Source organism: Sarcophilus harrisii, chromosome 5 (genome assembly GCF_902635505.1).
Source record: "Sarcophilus harrisii chromosome 5, mSarHar1.11, whole genome shotgun sequence".
NCBI classification, from domain to species: Eukaryota; Metazoa; Chordata; class Mammalia; order Dasyuromorphia; family Dasyuridae; genus Sarcophilus; species Sarcophilus harrisii.
In genome coordinates this window covers 68,587,586-68,602,393 of record NC_045430.1, presented here as the reverse complement: position 1 = coordinate 68,602,393, position 14,808 = coordinate 68,587,586, and the positions used below count along the sequence as shown (strand labels likewise).

The window sequence follows — 14,808 nt, the reverse complement described above, 5'->3', positions numbered from 1 at the left end:
GAGAATGAAGATTAGAGAGACAAGGAGGTAAAGATAAGATTTTAGTTCTATATCATGTTCTCATAGTAATTAGTAGAAAGAATTTCCTGCCTGGGAATCCCAGGCTAGTCTCTCTTCTTTCCCCAATTCTATGTTGGCTAAACCTACCACTAACTGCTATATCCTGTCTCTGTATCTTTGTAATTGCCATCACTCATATTTGAAATGCTCCTGCCTGATAGTATCACCTCTTATTTTCCTTGTCTTTCTCCAATTCATCTTAAATCCCATCTTCTTCAAAAAGCTTTTTCCAGTATTCTTAGCTTCTGATGCTTTCTGTTCCTATACTTCCCTCCATCTACTCTTGATTTCTCTCTATTTTTATGTATCTAGTTATTTACTTGTTATTTTTCTCATTAATAAAGAAGCTATGTAAGAGCTATGGATGCCATTTTTGGTATCTTTAGGGGGCATATCCTGGGCGTTCTTCAGTTCTGTCTCCATAAACTCATGCTTGGTGACTTCATAACTCTCATAATTATTATGACTATAGAGTTGAATCTCAGATATTTACTGCCAGCATTGTCTGCTAGGTCTTGAATTAGATGCCTTGAAGCCAACATATCCAAAAGAGCACTCATCAACATTATCACTAAACCTTTGTTTCCTCATTTTTCCTTTACTTGTGAGGTATAATCTGTTGATACAATCCTCCCCCCCCCCATTTGAATATACCTCTTTACTATGCATTACTTTTGATTATTTAGAAGCTTTTAAGTCATATAATCAGAATTCTTGGGAGCACTGGCACCTGCAACATTAGGAGATTACGGGCATAGTGAGAGAATTTTCAGGCAAATATAGAAAAGAAAGGTCAACAAGAGAGGTTATAAATCAGTGGAAAAGTGGCAGGGGAAGAGGCCCTACAATGGGGCAGTGTCCTCTCTGACACCTGCAATAACTGGCATTGCTCTAAGAATGAGACACAATGGCAAAGGGAATTTATGGGGTAAGCAAACCCTATATGGTAATGGCAGAAAGCATCCAGAAGGTAGAGCTTAGAATGGATACCCTGAAAGCTTTGATTATTTAAAGAATACTGAGAAAAGAGAGAGCAGAAGATTATTGGCGTTGTGGATCAGAGAAGGAAACTCTAAAGTAAACAGAAAGAGAAGACAGATAATGAAGAAAATAAGAGAAAATCCTACTTGGAAAAGGGCACACAAAATGAAATTTTAAAAGTCTAATAAACAGGTCAAGCTGAAGGGGAGGAGAAGAAAAGGAATTTATGAGGCTGAGAAGAAAATAGAGGGAGAAGTGATTTATGACTAGATGAAAACAGAAGGGAAGAGCAAACCAACAAAACCCTAAAGGGAAAAGATTAACAAAGGAGAAAAGAGGATTGGGGGAGGTGAAGAGAGCCAGTAGGAACAGGCCACCTTTAAAAAAAGATTAAAGTAAAATGAACCAAAAGAACATCATACTGTGCTTATAGAAGAGATGAAAAAGCTATAGTTTTAAAAAATTTCCAATAACTTTAGAGACAGATAGAGGAAGCTATAAACCCAACTCTTAACTTTAAATGTGAATGGATTAAATAATCCAACAGAGCAAAAAGGAGAAAATAATAGATTGGATAAGAAAATAAAACCCTACAAACTGTTGTTTAAAAGGAACACATTTTTAAAATATTTCATAAAAGCAGCTGCTAGTTTTATTCATTAGTTCAATTTTTAAAAATTTGATTAATTTCTCTTTTGATTTTTAAGATTCCTATTATGAGATCTAATTGGGAATTGTTAATTCATTCTTTTTCGAGTTTTTTTTAAGTGCATGCCCAACTAACTGAGATGCTCTCTCTTTCTCTCTCTCTCTCCTTCATTTATAAGTGTTTAGAAATGTATGAGTTTAGAGAACTACTTTGTTTGCATCCCATAAATTAGTATATTCTCTTGTTATTCTTTAATGAAATTATTGATTGTTTCTATAATTTGTTCTTTGAGGAACTTATTTGCTAGATTATTTTATTTTCAATTAATTTTTCATTTATGTTTTCAGTGCCCTTTAATGAATGGAATTTTTATTGTGGTCTGAAAAGAGTTTACTTAATATTTCTGTTTTTTCTGTATTTGTTTGTTAAGTTTTTGTGTTCTAATATATGGCCAATGTTTGTGAAGGTGCCATCCACAGCTGAAAAGACAATTTTTTTTCCTATTTCCACTTAATGTTTTCCAGAGGTCAATCACATATAATTTTTCTGAAATCCTATTATTCACCTTAGCTTTTTTCTTATTTATTTTATGTTTAGATTTATCCCTTATATTCTCCTTACTGTCTATTTCCTCCTATAACTCATTTAACTTTTCCTTTAAGAATGTGGATACTATATCATTTGGTGTACATATGTTTAGTATTTACTCCAGTCTTTTTGGCACCTTTTAACAAAATGCAGTTTCTTTCCTTACATCTTTTGTTTAGATGTATTTTTACTTTGTCTGAAGTCATGACTGCTTCTCCAGCTTTTTTTTTAAACTTCAGCTGAAACATAATAGATTCCACTCCAGCCCTTTATTTGAAATTTATGTATATTTTTCTGTTTAAAATGTATTTCTTACAAAAAATATATTGTTCAATTCTGTTTTCTAATCCATTCTGCTATGTACTTTTGTTTTATGGGTGAGTTCAGCCCATTTACATTCATAGTTAATATTTCTAACAATGGGGATATGAGCCAAGATGGTGGGAAAAAGTCATAAAGGTGCTTGAGCTTTCCCCATTTTCCTGCAAAACAACATTAAATAAAGCCTCTAAATTTATTTTGAAGCAATAGAACCCAAAAAAGATTAAATAAAACAACTCTCCAGCCCAAAATAATAGAAGAACTTCAGGAAAAGTCTGTCTCCCTTGGACAAAAGGGGAGCTCAGCTCAGTATATGCAGAGTCTGGGCAATCCAGCAGGAAGCTTTTAGTCATGGCAGAGGTCAGGACCTCATGGTCCTGGCTCAGCAGGCTGGGGGCACAGCAGGATGGGGGGACAACAAATCAGCTACAAGGCCTCTAGCCCCAGTGCAGAAAGCAAAATTACAGTCTCAGAACTCTTCACACAACTAAACCAAGTCACCTCACCACAGTGAGCAAGGTGCCAACTCTAGAGGGCCTGATGTAGAAAAGTCAGTGACTAGGTTCCTGACCCCTATCACAAGAAGATTAGTTCAGTGCCTCCAGTGCCCCAGAGAAAAGCTCATCTTAAAAAGTCATGAGATAGAATAGAAAATGAAGAAAAAACAAAAAAGAGCCTTGAGTATAGAAATTTACTTTGGGGACAGGGAAAACCAAAACAATTGTCGGAAGAGGATAACAATGTCAAAATGTATATTTGTAAAGTCTTAAAGAGGAATATAAATTGGCCTCAAACCAAAAAAAGTTATCTTGGAAGAGCTCAAAAAGGGTTTTAAAAATAAATAAGAGAGGTAATAGAAAGTTTGAAAAAAGAAATGAGATTGATGCAAGAAAATCATTAAAAAAGAGTTAATAGCTTGAACAAAGAAAGCAATTCCTTAAAAAGAATTGGTCAAATGGAAAAGGAGATATAAAAGTTAACTAAAGAAAAATATTCCTTAAAAATTAAAATTGGACAAGTGTAAGCTAATGACTGTATGAGACATCAAGAATTAATCAAACAAAATCAAAAGAATGAAAAAAATTAAAGAAAATGCAAAATGCCTAATTGGAAAAAACAACTGACCTGGAAAAGATGGAGGAGAGATAATTTGAGAATTATTGGATTACCTGAAAATATTAATTAAAAAAAAATCTAGATTGCATCTTTTAAAAAATTACCAAGAAATACTGTTTTGATATTCTAACACTAGGGGGTAAAACAGTCATTGAAAGAATTCAGCAATCACCTCCTAAAAGAGACCACAAAGTGAAAACTCCAAAGATTATTCTGGCCAAATTCCAGAACTTTCAGGTCCAGGAGAAAATACTACAAGCAGCAAGAAAGAAACCAATCAGATATCAAGGAACCACAGTTAGGATTACACAGATTAAGCAGCTTCTATATTAAAAATTGGAGGACTTGAAATGTGATAATCCAGAAGGCAAAGAAGCTTGGATTAAATCAAGAATCACCTACTCAACAAAACTGAACACAATCTTTCAGGGGGAATTGGATATTCAATGACATAGGGGCCTTTCAAACCTTCCTGATGAAAACACCAGACCTGAACAGAAAATTTAATTTTCAAATGTAAGCATAAAAGCTTAAAGAAAAGCATAAGAATGTAAACTGGAAAAAAACTAAAAAAAAAAAATCAACATGTTGTTCAATAAGGTTAAATTGTTTATATCCCTATATGGGAAAATGATACTTGTAACTGTTAAGAATTATATCTCTGCAGAACCAGTAGATCATTATACACTTCAACAACAATACTGTATGAGGATGTATTCTGATGGAAGTGTATATCTTTGACAAAGAGAAGATCTAATTCAGTTCCAATTGATCAATGATGAACAGAATCAGTTACACCCAGAGAAGGAACATTGGGAAATAAATGTGGACTACTTGTATTTTTGTTTTTCTTCCCAGATTATTTTTACGTTCTGAATCCAATTCTTGTGCAACAAGAGAACTGTATAGTTCTGCACACATATATTGTATCTAGGATATACTAAAACATTTTTTAATATGTATAAGACTGCCTGCCATCTAGGGGAGAGGGTTGAGGGAAGAAAGGGAAAAGTCGTAACAGAAGTGAGTGCAAGGGATAATATAAAAAATTATCCATGCATATGTTCTGTCAATAAAAAGTTATAAAAAAAAAGGAATTATATCTCTATTAGGGCAGTTAAAGAGTATTTACATAGAGGGTGTTGGTATGAGTTGACTTTGATATGCTGGTATACAAAAATTAAGGGAAAAAAAGGGATTGTAGTAGGAGAAAGGGGAGGCAGAATGGGGGTAAATAAAATTGCATAAAAAGCATAAAAACTTACAGTAAAGGGAAAGAATGGGGGGATCAGCATTTTTTGAACTTATTCTACTTGGATATGGCTAAAAGAGAGATATGGTATATATACCCAACTGGGTATAGATATCTATTTTACTCTGTAAGGAAGTAAAAAGGGAAAAGGGAAAGAAAAAGGGCAAGGTTGATTTAGGGAGTTGATGTTTAGAAATAAAACACAGATGAGGAAGACTGGGAAAAAGAACACAGAGAAAAGTATAAATAGGAAAAACAGGATGGAGGAAAATACAATTAGTAATCATAATTCTGAATGTAAACGGAATGGACTATCCCATAAAATGGAAAGAGCAGAGAGATATACTTTAGTAAAGGTAAGACTGGAACAGAACATATACTTCAGTTGAAGTAAGAAAAGCAAGGGTAGCAATTGTGATCTCAAACAAAGCAAAAAAAAAAAAAAAAGGTTGACTTAAAAGGGACAATGAAGGAAACTATATCTTATTTAAGGGTACCATAGATAACAAGAAAAATCAATATTAAATATATATACATAAATAGCACTCAAATTTCTAAGGGAGAAGCTAAATAAGGTACGGGGCGGGGGGAATAGTATCTAACCATAAAATAAACAATGAAAAAGTTAAGGAGGAAAATAGAATTTTAGAAAATTTAGATATGATAGATCTCTGGAGAAAATTCAATGGGGATAGAAAGGAACATATCTTTTCTTAATGATATATGGCACCTACACAAAAACTGAGCTGGTATTGGGTCATAAAAATGTAGAAAGGCAAAAATATTCTTTTTAGATCATTTAGATTTACATTTAATAAAGGGCCATGGAAAGACAGATTAAAAATTAATTGGAAACATAACAATCTAATCCTAAAGTATGGGTAGGTAATGCAACAGATCACAGAAACAAACACTAATTTCATCAAAAAAAGAATGGTAACAATGAGACAACAAAACAAAATTTAGGGGATGCAGCCAAAGCAATACTTAGAGGGAATTTTATATCTCTAAATTTTTACATTAATAAAATAGAGAAAGAACAGATCAATGAATTGGGCATGCAATTTAAAAAGATAGACAAAGAACAAATTAAATCCCCCTCAATTAAACAAATTAGGAATCCTGACTATCAAAGGAGAGATTAATAAAAATGAAAGTAAGACAACTATTGCACTATGAGTTTAAGAAGTAGTTTTACAGGGGGGAAAAGCAATGAAACAGAAAAATCTTTGGCTGATTTGATTCTAAAAAAGAGAAAACCACATTACTAGTATCAAAAATAAAAAGAAAGAACACCAATGAAGAGAAATTAAAGTAATAATTAGGAGCTATTTTTTCTAACTGCCAATAAATCTGACAATCTAAATGAAATGAATGACTACTTATAAAAATATAAATTACCCAGATTAACAGAAGAAGAAATAGAACACTTAAGTAACTCCATTTTAGAAAAAGAAATTGAGCAAGACATCAATGAATTCCTTAAGCAAAAATCTCCAAGGTCAGATGGATTTACAAGTAAATTCTACCAAATATTAATTAATTAATAACAAATTCCAATACTATATAAACTGTTTAGGAAAATAGGTAATCTATCAGATTTCTTTTGTGACACAAATATGATGTTGATTCCTAAACTTGGAAGAGCCAAACAGAGAAAGAAAATTATAGGCTAATTTCCAGAATGAATGTTGATGCAAAAATTTTAAATAAAATATTAGCAATGATATTATAGCAATTTATCATCAGGATATACTATGACCAGATGGGATTTCTATCAGGAATGGAGGACTGGTATGATTTTAGGAAAACCACGAGCATAATTTACCATATCAATAAAAAAATAAAATTCCCCCAAAATCATATGATTGTCCTAATAGATACAGAAAAAATACAAATGACAAAATACAGCTCTTATTCCAATTAAAAACACCAGAAAGCATAGGAATAAATGGAACTTTATCTGTTACGTGTAATGGGAACAAGTCTTCCCCAAAATGATCAGGGATAAAACAAAGATGCTCATTGTTGCCACTATTATTCAACTTTGTATTAGAAATGTCAGCTATAGCAACAAGAAGAAAAAGAAATTGATGGAATCAGAATAGGCAATGAGGAAACAAAATTATCACTCTTGGCAGATGAGATGATGGTATGCTTAGAGAATCAATTAAATAACTAGTTAAAATAATTAACAACTTAACGAATTTGCAGGATATAAAATAAACCAACATAAATCATTAACATTTTTATATAATAACAAAGCCCCACAGTAAAAAATAGAAAGAGAAATTACAGTTAAAATAATTTTATAAAAAATATAAAGTACTTGGGAATCTACTGCCAAGACAAACCTATGAATTATTATTATAAAGTACTTTTCACATAAAAAAAAGTCAGATCTAAATAATTGGAAAAATATTAACTGCTCTTTGGTTGGTCAAGCTAATAAAAATGACAATTCTACTTAAATTAAATTATCTACTCACTGCCATACCAACCAAACTACCAAAAATTATTTTATAGAGGTGGACTAAGCAGTCCAGCAATTTTTTTTTTAACCTGGCTGCTCTGAAATTTGAATAAAATATTTCTTTGAGTTTTCAATTTGGGAAGTGATTAGTAGATTCTTTCAACTTTTATTTTACCTTCTGCTTCTAAGACACTAGGGCAGGTTCTTTCTTTGATCATGGCTTTCAGTTAGTCTAATAAATTAAAATTATCCCTCCTCAATCTATTTTCCAGGTCAGTTGTTTTTCTGAGATAATTAATATTTTCTTCTATCTTCACTTTTTTGACTTTGTTTTACTGTTTCTTGATGTCTCATAGAGACCTTAGTTTCCACTTGCTCAGTTCTAATCTTTAAGGAAATACTTTCTTCAATGAATTTTTTCCATTTTGCAAACAATGCTTTCTGAGGAGCTCCTTTCTTTAGTGAATTTTTGTGCCTCTTGTGCCATTTGGCCAACTATTTTTAAGGTGATATTTTCTTCAGTATTTTTAGTTACTCTTTTATAAAGCAGTTAATTTTCTTTTTAAAAATTATTGCATTACTCTCACTTCTTTCTACAGTTCCTGATTTGCTATTTTTATCTTTTTCTCGAGCTCTTCATGGTAGGCTAGTGCCCAATGTGATTTTTTCCCTTTCAGGCTTTGTTTGTAGTTTGTTTTCGTGATATTGTCTTTTTCTGTATTTGTGTCAATCTTCCCTTTCACTATGGCTTTTGCTTTTTATGATCAGATCTTTTGTTTTTATTTTCCCTGGCTTGTTTCTTGACTTTGAACTTTGTGTTTAAGTTGTTCTCTGTTCTCAGGATAGGGCAGGCCATTTCCCCAAGTTTCAAGCTTTTCCATGCAGCTCCAAGGGAGCCTGTAGATTTTTCCTTTATCTCCAAGGAAAAGATGTGGTCACTGCTCTCCTGGCCTGTGTTCTGGAAGGGTCCCTAAACTCTTTCAGCTATAAGCATTAGCACTTGTCTTTGGCCCTGAAATTGTGATACAGAACTATGCAGGATCAATGTAACAGGTTTTGCACTGCATTCCAGAAAAGAGTCCTCTGTAATCTTTTTGACCAATTATCTGAACTTTTTACAGTTGAAACTGCTGCTGTTCTCACAGTTGCCTCCAAGCTGGTTGCTATTACTATAGGTCAGTCCCTTACCTGGGTCTCACAGATTTTTCAGTTAAACTTCCTACATTGTCTTAGGCTGGAACAATGTCTCATCCTGACCTTTTGTTGGCTGTCATGCCATAATTTGATTTGAGAAGTTATTTTAAAGTTGTTTAAAAGGAAATATTAGGAGAGATCTGCTGGGTTGCTGCATCTACTTTTCCATGTATGTGTGGTTATTTAGAGGGGGAAAGTTTAGGGAAAAGAGAATAGCAGTTTTTATATTCATTTATGGAGAGTCATGACCTCAAAGAAATCACACAGGGAATTGCCCAATATGAGAAGAAGCTGAAACACTTTGAGACCTTGCTCTCAAGGAAATAAACCATTATAAAAGGGAAGAAAGTCAGAATTTGATCAATAGGATGAAAAAAAGGATAAGAAACTAAAATTACCAGAAATCTGAAGAGAAAGAAAATATAATTAAATACCTTGAATATAATAACTAAATCAATAGGGAAGCTACTAATAGCAGAATAGGCCTTGAGAACAGAGAAATAATCAAGCAGCTGTTAATATGTATTGCAGTATAAAATAAAGCATACAAGAAAAATAGATCCATCTCAAAGACAGAATGTTGAGGGACAACTTAAAGATTGTAGATCTCCCAAAAGGACAGGACAATTAAAAAAATTTGAATTCCCCAATGCAAACAAACAAACAAACAAAAAACTATCCCAAACTTCTAAACAACAAATACAAAGTGTCAATCAAAAAATTCAGAAAATGACTTCAGAAAATAATCCTATACTACAAACTTCAAGATACACAGGGTTTAAATTGAACAATCCCACTGACAAAAAACAAAATAAACAAACAAAAAACAACAAAATACAAATTCTGCAAGTGGCCAGGAGAAAGACTAAAAAAATAAAGCAATGGAATTTCAAATAACAGAAGATTTCTACAGACAGCTATGGAATAACATGATCTAAAGAGGGTACAAATACTGTTGTGGCCTAAGGACAATGCTCTGCATTGAACCCAGGGAAGGTAAGGGTAGCTGGAGTTAGGAAGAGATAGCCAGTTAGGGAAAGTGACTAAAGCCTAGAAGTACTGTTGGAAAGGTGGCCAGTGGAGTAACTCCAACATAAGCTTGGTGATGTCTGGATACTTCAGTTATTGTGGATGAAGTCACTTTCTAAACTTGGAAAGGTTGGGGACCTTTTTAATACAGATTCTTCAAAGAACTCTTTTTAGGACTCTTATTTTAGAAACACCAGCATACTTTTTTCAAAAATTGGGATTAGCAAGGATGATTCTAGAGAAAGAAATAAGAAAGCAGTTAATGAAGAAGGCAGTAAAAAATCAGGATTTGGGAGTTCTGGGAAAGGTAGGAATCAGCAGAGATATCCAGAATATGATGATCTATGCACACATGTAGAGACTTTCATATCTTTTGCTGGATTTGTGAAATATGAAAAATGTCATCTTTTTTTGTTGTGCTATCTGAAGCTAACTCAAAGATAACCATAGTTAAAGAGCCTGATTCAGCAGCAAAAGTTATAAAATTGGCATTCCAACAGAAACCATCTCCTCTCCCCAAAAGATTTATAACTGTCTTGACAAATATGTTGGTCAGTCCAAGAAGGTGCTTTCAAGTTGCTGCGTACAATCATTACAAGAAAATTTATCATGATATCCCATAAAGCTTGAAAAATTAATATTTTGCTGCTGGGATCAACTGGAACAGGTAAAATACTGCTCACCCAAACTCTAGCTAAATGCCTTGATGTACCTTTTACTATCTATGACTACTACTTTGACAGGCAGAATGCATAGGTGAAGATACTTAATCTGTAACTGCCAAATTGTTACAAGATTCCAATTATAATGTAGAAAAAACACAACAAGGAACTGTCTTTCTGTATGAAATAAAGAGTGGCAAATGTTCCAGGCATTCATCAATTATGGATTGTAGGTAGAGAAGATGTTCAGCAAAGTTTGTTAAAAGTATTAGAAGGTATAGTAGTCAATGTTCCAGAAAATAATTCCTGTAAACTTCATGGTGAAACAGTGAAAGTTGTTATAATATACTGTTTATTGCACCTGCTGCATTTAATAGTTCAGACAGAATAATCAGTGTGAGGAAAAATTAGAATTATTTTGGATTTGGAACACCGGCTAATTTAGGAAAAGGCAGGGGGGCTGCAGCAACAGCAGATCTTTCCAACTGAAAAGGGAAATCAAATGCTCATCAAAACATTGAAGAAAAAGATAATTTATTATTTATTATGCTATGTGGAAGCCAGAGATCTTATTGAATTTGGCATGATTCCAGAGTTGGTGGGGCATTTACCCGTGGTAGTTCCCTTGCTTATGCTGGATAAAAACAAAACAAAACAAACTTTTATAGCTTCTTACTGAATTGTGTTATGTGTTACTCTCCAGTACCAGGCTTTTTCAACATATACAACTGTGAGCTTAATGCTACTGAAGATGCTTTGAAGGCTATAATCACATTGGCACTAGTTAGGAAGACTTGCAAAGAGCTTCCAATCTATCATCATCTGTTATTAAAACCGATGTTTGAAGTACCAGTATTCTGAAAATTGTTTATGTCAAAGTTGACAAAGAAGTTGGAGAAGGAAAGGTCTTCAACTAAAGAGGCATCTGAAGAGGAGTATGAACCTGGGAACTGAAGAGGAAGGATGACTTCAGCAAGCAGATGCTCCAAACAGTTAAATACTGTTAGATCTTTGTCACAGAAATTTCTCTCTTTTGTTTTAAAATCTAGCTGGCTTTACACTTTTGTAGTAAAGGTATTGGATCTATTATGGATATTATATGTAATCAGAAGCCTTTAGGATAAGAATCAAATCAGGTATGTTATTTTAATATCGCTGATTTTATGCAGTAGACATATGGACTTTAATGGCAAATTGTTCAAAAATAAAATGTACATTTTCTTTGATTCAGTTTTTTAAAATATGCTTCAACAAAATTCTTAAGTCATATTAAGCAATGCTGATGTTAATAAATATTGAATTTTACAATAATGTTAATTCTACAAATGGGAAGCTAAATTTTTTAATAGTTAAAATTAAAAAAAAATAGGGTAGCCAGGTGGCGCAAGAGTCAGGAAGACCTGAGTTCAAATCTAGCCTTGGACGCTTGATGCTTACTAGTTTTGTGACCCTGGCAAGTAGCTTGAGTACTCCCTCACAAAGTCCTCTCTCCTCCCAAAAAGCTTGTATCAAGGACTGACTTTCAATAGATCCCAGTCAGGGAGCTGCTCTATATACAACATACAGGCTAAGATAACCTACTTTCCTTGACTATATGAGACAAATGAATAAAGTTAAAATTCAGTTTTTAAAAAAGAAACAATGGATACATTCCTAATGGGTAAAAGAAAATGAATATTTTATATAAATATATAATATATATTATTATATATTATATATATTATTATTATATAAATATAAAAAATATTTGCTTTTCTAACACCCCAGATACCAGAAATATAAGAGGAGTAAAAACAACAGGCATGGCTGAAAAACAACAAATAGATAAATGATCAAAGTACATGAACTAACAATTCTCTTTTTTTTTTTGGATCATCAGAGTATAATTGTATTTTATTGGTGTAGATTACAAATAATATTTTACTCTGTTAGCTAAAAAGAGATAGATTTAGCCAAATAGAAACAAAACTGATTGGAACAAATTGGTAAGCATTTTGACAATGCATTCTATTTTATGCACATAATTCCTGGATAGTTAACCTAGTGAACTAACAATTCTCAAAAGAAGAAAGACAAAGTATTCACAATGACATGAAAAAATCCTCAAAATTAAAAAAAATGCTTAAAATTGCCTTTATATGTAATTGGGAAATTTTTTAAAAATGCAAATAAAAAACAACTCTTTGATTTTACTTTAAATCCTGTAAATTGGCTTAAATGTTGGAGAGACTGTAGGAAAGATGGGTGTACTGCTGCTTTATTTGTGAAGTTGTGAATTAGTAAAATTTCAGAAAATAATTTGGAATTATGCAAATAAGATGATTAAAAGATGTATATCCTTTGACCAAGATATTCCATTACTTGGCTTATGCCCCAAGAAAGCGAGTAATAAGAATTTTTCTGTAAACAAAGTATCTATAGCAACCCTTTTTATCATTGCAGAGATATGAAGACAAAGCCAATGCTCATTGATTCTGATAATCAGTTGTTTACTTTGTCACAATGACTAACTTTTCTATTTTTTAATAAAAAACCAAATAGGTTTGATGACTTTTGCTTTATAATATAGTTTGAGGTGTAGAAATTCTATTTCTCCTTCATATTTACCTTTAAAAATTATTTCCATTGATATATTTTGTTTGAGTTTTGTAAATTAACCCTTTATTTAACATTAAACTTGTAAATAACATTTTTGTTATATGAGCATGGCCTTGTCATGAGTACTGAATATTACTCCAGCTACTTGAATTATTCCTTCTTTTTCTATGGAACACTTTGTAACTGAATTTAATAAAAGAAAGTGAGGCTTTCTGGAGAGCTTTAATAGATTAATCCCCCAATACATTATACATTCTGTAGTTATTTGGGATTAGAATTTCCTTTCTACTACTACCTATCATATAGAAATGCTGTTAACTTTTGTTATTCTTAAATTCTTAAGTCTTAAATTCTGCTGAAGTTGTGCCTCGGTGAATAGCTCTGCTGATTCTATAAGATTTTTCAAGGTAAACCATATGGTAACCAGCAAAGAGGGATTACCTCCTTTTTTGCCTATCTTTGTATCCTCAATTTTTTTCTCTTGCCTTGCTGCCACTGCTAACAATTCTAGAACTATATAAATAATCATGAGAAGCATGAGTAACTTTGCTTTACTCCTGTATTTATTAGTTAAACTTCTATAGTATGTCCTCATTGCACATGATGTTTGATATTTTATTTTTTTAAAAAAAGCAAAAATGACATATTATCAAAGGCTTTCCTTAAGATAATCATTCATTTTTAGATTTTTTTTATTATGATCAATAATGTAGATTATTTTGCTAATGTCAAATTGCCTTTGCCTTCTTGGTATAAATCTAACTTAACCATAATGAATGATTTCTTGGATAAAGTTCTGCAGTCTTGATGGGGGTGTGAAACTGTGTTCCCTTTTGATCTGTAAAATTAACACTCTGAAATTCTGTCCCCTTTGACTGCTGGTCTCTCAGGCTCCATGGAGTCTATGAGAGTGTATTTCTCAGGATGAGCCAATTTTAAGGCCAATCATCCCCACTCATAGCTGGATCCATTCAAATTCAGGCTAAAAAAACCTTTTAAGTAATTTCAATTGAGAGATCCTGGTCTGATCAACTAAAACTGCTCCCAGTCCCACCCCAAGATCTGCTCATAAAATAGGTTTCTGCTCTCTCATTTCTTTGCATAATGTCCAAAGCAGGACTATGCCTTTGTCCCTTGGTATAGCCGCCAGGACTCCTGCCCACTGAGAAGACATTCTCTTCTTAGTGCCAGCCTCCATTTCCCTAATAGGACTTTGCCACTAGGAAGTCAATCTCTTAGCAAAGCTGACTTCTCTTCCAAAAATAAACTTCCCTTTTTGCCATTTAAAACTCTTTGAGTTCGAGAATTCTTTCACAAAAGACCTGTGCTGACCAAAAGGGGATTCCCACAGCTCTCTGACTGCCACTAGAATTCTATCAGTGTTACAGAATTTATTTAGGTCAGGAAAACTGGTTGCCCAGAGCTGAAAGACTGAGAAAAAAAAACAAAACCCAGAAGTGGAGAATAACTCCAAAACACCTACAAGCAAAACCTCAAAGAAAAACACTTTCCGTCGATTAGAATTTTCAGGTTAAAAAAATTACTAAAGTTCAATGAATCTGAAAATGATGTAATGAATTGATCAGATTAGAGTGTTAGCATAAAGAATTGGAAAAGAAATTACCTCAAAGGAGATTTGTAAAAGAATCAAAAGTTTAACACAAACCTTGAAACCAAATCTTCTTGACTCCAGTGTTAGCACATTATCTCCAAAGTCATGCCTTTTTCCCCCTTTCCCCTCTAAGAGGTAGATTTTTAATAAATACAAAAAAAACTACTAAAATATCAATGTAGTTTTTCTGTGAATCAGGGAACAAAGAGAAAAGAGTCTCAATAGTGTGGAGAGCTTAACAAGAACTCATGGACATGTTCTGAGAACTGGGGG

The 14,808-nt window shown here is 32.8% G+C and overlaps 1 protein-coding gene and 1 pseudogene across 2 annotated transcripts in view; one reads left to right on the top strand and one right to left on the bottom strand.

The window, feature by feature from the left end:
* PRICKLE1 (prickle planar cell polarity protein 1) overlaps positions 1-14,808 on the bottom strand; it is a 141,830-nt gene that overhangs the window by 59,186 nt on the left and 67,836 nt on the right. The gene's annotated exons all lie outside the window — the stretch shown is intronic.
* Positions 9,740-11,700, top strand: LOC100917105 (annotated as a pseudogene).